The sequence below is a fragment of the Hyla sarda genome (genome assembly GCF_029499605.1).
Source record: "Hyla sarda isolate aHylSar1 chromosome 1 unlocalized genomic scaffold, aHylSar1.hap1 SUPER_1_unloc_14, whole genome shotgun sequence".
Classification (NCBI taxonomy): domain Eukaryota; kingdom Metazoa; phylum Chordata; class Amphibia; order Anura; family Hylidae; genus Hyla; species Hyla sarda.
In genome coordinates, this window is record NW_026607575.1 from 232,560 (window position 1) to 238,559 (window position 6,000).

The 6,000-nt window shown below is 39.5% G+C and overlaps 1 protein-coding gene across 1 annotated transcript in view; it reads right to left on the minus strand.

Annotated features, from left to right (window-relative positions):
- LOC130297989 (zinc finger protein ZFP2-like) overlaps positions 1-6,000 on the minus strand; it is a 33,979-nt gene that overhangs the window by 27,814 nt on the left and 165 nt on the right. The gene's annotated exons all lie outside the window — the stretch shown is intronic.

Genomic DNA, 6,000 nt, shown 5'->3' on the forward strand with positions numbered 1-6,000 from the left:
AATCGACACGTTTTCTTTATTCTGTGGGTCAATAAGATTAAAATGATCCCAATGATTATTATACGTTCCTATTATTGTAGGAAACGCAAACTTTTTAACCAAATTAGTGCATTTAAATACCCTCTATTTTGCTGACCTATAACTTTTTCATTTGTCTGTATAAGCGGCGGTATGAGGGCTCATTTTTTGCGCTGTGATTTGTAATTTTTTTTATACTACATTTGCATATATAAAACTTTTAGTAAATTTTTTGGGGAATAAAATGTTATAAAAATGCAGCAATTTTGGATTTTTTTTTTACGTTCACAATATGGGATGATTAACATTATATTTTAATAGTTCGGATATTTACGCACGCGGCGATACCAAATATGTTTATTTAACCCCTTAAGGACCGGGGGGGGGTTTCCGTTTTTGCATTTTCGTTTTTTGCTCCTTGCCTTTAAAAAATCATAACTCTTTCAATTTTGCACCTAAAAATCCATATGAGGCTTATTTTTTGCGCCACCAATTCTACTTTGTAATGACGTCAGTCATTGTGCCCAAAAATCTACGGTGAAACGGAAAAAAATCATTGAGAGACAAAATTGAAAAAAAAAACGCCATTTTGTAAATTTTGGGGGCTTCCGTTTCTACACAGTACATATTTCGGTATAAATGACACCTTCTCTTTATTCTGTAGGTCCATACGATTATAATGATCCCCGACTTATATAGGTTGGACTTTGTCGCACTTCTGGAAATAATCATAACTACATACAGGAAAATTAATACGTTTAAAATTGTCATTTCTGACCCCTATAACTTTTTTATTTTTCCGTGTTTGGGCCGGTATGAGGGCTCATTTTTTGCGCCGTGATCTGAAGTTTTTAACGGTACCATTTTTGCATTGATTCATTTATTCATTTTTTCACGATATAAAAAGTGACCAAAAATGCACTATTTTGGACTTTGGAATTTTTTTGCGCGTACGCCATTGACCGAGTGGTTTAATTAACGATATATTTTTATAATTCGGACATTTCCGCACGCGGCGATACCATATATGTTTATTTTTATTTACACAGTTTTTTTTTTATGGGAAAAGGGGGGTGATTCAAACTTTTAATAGGGAAGGGGTTAAATGACCTTTATTCACTTTTTTTTCACTTTTTTTTTGCAGTGTTATATATAGGAGACTATAATACTGATCACACTGATCTCTTATACTGACCATTGTTATCCCATAGGAGACTATAACACTGCACACACTGATCTCTTATACTGACCATTGTTATCCCAGAGGAGACTATAACACTGATCTCTTATACTGATCATTATTATCCCATAGGAGACTATAACACTGCACACACTGATCTCTTATACTGATCATTATTATCCCATAGGAGACTATAACACTGATCACACTGATCTCTTATACTGATCATTATTATCCCATAGGAGACTATAACACTGCACACACTGATCTCTTATACTGATCATTATTATCCCATAGGAGACTATAACACTCCACACACTGATCTCTTATACTGATCATTATTATCCCATAGGGACCTATAACACTGCACACACTGATCTCTTATACTGATCATTGTTATCCCATAGGAGACTATAACACTGCACACACTGATCTCTTATACTGATCATTATTATCCCATAGGAGACTATAACACTGCACACACTGATCTCTTACACTGATCATTATTATCCCATAGGAGACTATAACACTGCACACACTGATCTCTTATACTGATCATTATTATCCCATAGGAGACTATAACACTCCACACACTGATCTCTTATACTGATCATTATTATCCCATAGGGACCTATAACACTGCACACACTGATCTCTTATACTGATCATTGTTATCCCATAGGAGACTATAACACTGCACACACTGATCTCTTATACTGATCATTATTATCCCATAGGAGACTATAACACTGCACACACTGATCTCTTACACTGATCATTATTATCCCATAGGAGACTATAACACTCCACACACTGATCTCTTATACTGATCATTATTATCCCATAGGGACCTATAACACTGCACACACTGATCTCTTATACTGATCATTGTTATCCCATAGGAGACTATAACACTGCACACACTGATCTCTTATACTGATCATTATTATCCCATAGGAGACTATAACACTGCACACACTGATCTCTTATACTGATCATTATTATCCCATAGGGACCTATAAAACTGCACACACTGATCTCTTATACTGATCATTGTTATCCCACAGGAGACTATAACACTGCACACACTGATCTCTTATACTGATCATTATTATCCCATAGGAGACTATAATACTGATCACACTGATCTCTTATACTGATCATTATTATCCCATAGGGACCTATAACACTGCACACACTGATCATTGTTATCCCATAGGGACCTATAACACTGCACACACTGATCTCTTATACTGATCATTGTTATCCCATAGGAGACTATAACACTGCACACACTGATCTCTTATACTGATCAATGTTATCCCATAGGAGACTATAACACTGCACACACTGATCTCTTATACTGATCATTATTATCCCATAGGAGACTATAACACTGCACACACTGATCTCTTATACTGATCATTATTATCCCATAGGGACCTATAAAACTGCACACACTGATCTCTTATACTGATCATTGTTATCCCACAGGAGACTATAACACTGCACACACTGATCTCTTATACTGATCATTATTATCCCATAGGAGACTATAATACTGATCACACTGATCTCTTATACTGATCATTATTATCCCATAGGGACCTATAACACTGCACACACTGATCATTGTTATCCCATAGGGACCTATAACACTGCACACACTGATCTCTTATACTGATCATTGTTATCCCATAGGAGACTATAACACTGCACACACTGATCTCTTATACTGATCAATGTTATCCCATAGGAGACTATAACACTGCACACACTGATCTCTTATACTGATCATTGTTATCCCATAGGAGACTATAACACTGCACACACTGATCTCTTATACTGATCATTATTATCCCATAGGGACCTATAAAACTGCACACACTGATCTCTTATACTGATCATTGTTATCCCACAGGAGACTATAACACTGCACACACTGATCTCTTATACTGATCATTATTATCCCATAGGAGACTATAATACTGATCACACTGATCTCTTATACTGATCATTATTATCCCATAGGGACCTATAACACTGCACACTCTGATCATTGTTATCCCATAGGGACCTATAACACTGCACACACTGATCTCTTATACTGATCATTATTATCCCATAGGAGACTATAACACTGCACACACTGATCTCTTACACTGATCATTATTATCCCATAGGAGACTATAACACTCCACACACTGATCTCTTATACTGATCATTATTATCCCATAGGGACCTATAACACTGCACACACTGATCTCTTATACTGATCATTGTTATCCCATAGGAGACTATAACACTGCACACACTGATCTCTTATACTGATCATTATTATCCCATAGGAGACTATAACACTGCACACACTGATCTCTTATACTGATCATTATTATCCCATAGGGACCTATAAAACTGCACACACTGATCTCTTATACTGATCATTGTTATCCCACAGGAGACTATAACACTGCACACACTGATCTCTTATACTGATCATTATTATCCCATAGGAGACTATAATACTGATCACACTGATCTCTTATACTGATCATTATTATCCCATAGGGACCTATAACACTGCACACACTGATCATTGTTATCCCATAGGGACCTATAACACTGCACACACTGATCTCTTATACTGATCATTGTTATCCCATAGGAGACTATAACACTGCACACACTGATCTCTTATACTGATCAATGTTATCCCATAGGAGACTATAACACTGCACACACTGATCTCTTATACTGATCATTGTTATCCCATAGGAGACTATAACACTGCACACACTGATCTCTTATACTGATCATTATTATCCCATAGGGACCTATAAAACTGCACACACTGATCTCTTATACTGATCATTGTTATCCCACAGGAGACTATAACACTGCACACACTGATCTCTTATACTGATCATTATTATCCCATAGGAGACTATAATACTGATCACACTGATCTCTTATACTGATCATTATTATCCCATAGGGACCTATAACACTGCACACACTGATCATTGTTATCCCATAGGGACCTATAACACTGCACACACTGATCTCTTATACTGATCATTGTTATCCCATAGGAGACTATAACACTGCACACACTGATCTCTTATACTGATCATTATTATCCCATAGGAGACTATAACACTGCACACACTGATCTCTTATACTGATCATTATTATCCCATAGGAGACTATAACACTGCACACACTGATCTCTTATACTGATCATTATTATCCCATAGGAGACTATAACACTGCACACACTGATCTTATACTGATCATTGTTATCCCATAGGAGACTATAACACTGCACACACTGATCTCTTATACTGATCATTATTATCCCGTAGGGACCTATAACACTGCACACACTGATCTCTTATACTGATCATTATTATCCCATAGGAGACTATAACACTGCACACACTGATCTCTTATACTGATCATTATTATCCCATAGGAGACTATAACACTGCACACACTGATCTCTTATACTGATCATTATTATCCCATAGGAGACTATAACACTGCACACACCGATCTCTTATACTGATCATTATTCATACATCAGTACTACAACATATAAAAAAAAAGAATTTGGTGACAGTGCCCATTTAATAAAAATAAAAATGACCCAAAGCCTCCACAATGCCTGTTCTGTGTCCCCTGTAGTTATTCATGTGGTTTTGGCAGCTCCTTTGGCCCCTGACGTCACCTAAATACTTTTTCCTTGTTTGCAGCACAGACTACAACTCCCATAAGTCAGTGCAGCTCTGTGTAATGGCTGCCAGCCAACTGCTTTCACTGTGTGCATCTTCACACTGCAGCTCACACACTGTATTTGCCTTTTCTTTCCGACTATCCTTCCTCCAGAAATAAATCATGCTGTGCTCTGATTAGCAGAAGTCAGTGATTAGATATTCAGCATAAAATCAGCAGCTGTGTGCTCAGTTGTGACTAAGAATCTTCACTGCTCTTCTGTCACAGCTCACAAGCTCTCACACAGGGAGGGGAGATGTGGCTGCACAGACAGAAATCAGGTGGTGTTGTCCTGAAGGGTGGGGGCTGCTCTCAGTGAGGGGTTTACACCAAGACAAGGAGGATTTGAGAATTACATTGTTCTCTTATTTCCTGCCTATAAGTGACAGCTGAAAGAGGGGAACTGCTGTATATAGATAAAGACAAATACATAGGTTGGTGAGAGGGAAAGGGGGGCTATGGGTTTAGTTCCCCGGAGTACCCCTTTAAAGGGGTAGTCCAGTGGTGAAAAACTTATCCCCTATCCTAAGGATAGGGGATAAGTTTGAGATCGCGGGGGTCCGACCGCTGGGGCCCCCTGCGATCTCTCTGTACGGGGCCCCGTCTCTCCGCCGAGATAGCGGCTGTCGACCCCCGCACGAGGCGGCGGCCGACACGCCCCCTCAATACATCTCAATGGCAGAGCCGGAGATTGCTGAAGGCAGCGCTTCGGCTCTGCCAGAGTTGTATTGAGGGGGCGTGTCGGCCGCCGCCTCGTGCGGAGGTCGACACGCCCCCTTCCCGCGGGCTGTCGGGGCTCCGTACAGGAGATCGCAGGGGGCCCCAGCGGTCGGACCCCCGCGATCTGCAACTTATCCCCTATCCTTAGGATAGGGGATAAGTTGCCCACCACTGAATCACCACTGGACTACTCCTTTAAGTAAATGACCCCTTTGTGACTGAGCTGAGTCCCTGCTGCTGTACACCACCCAATGTGATCAGAGGATCACCCCACAGCAGACGCGATCAGATCTGCAGACGATCAGTAA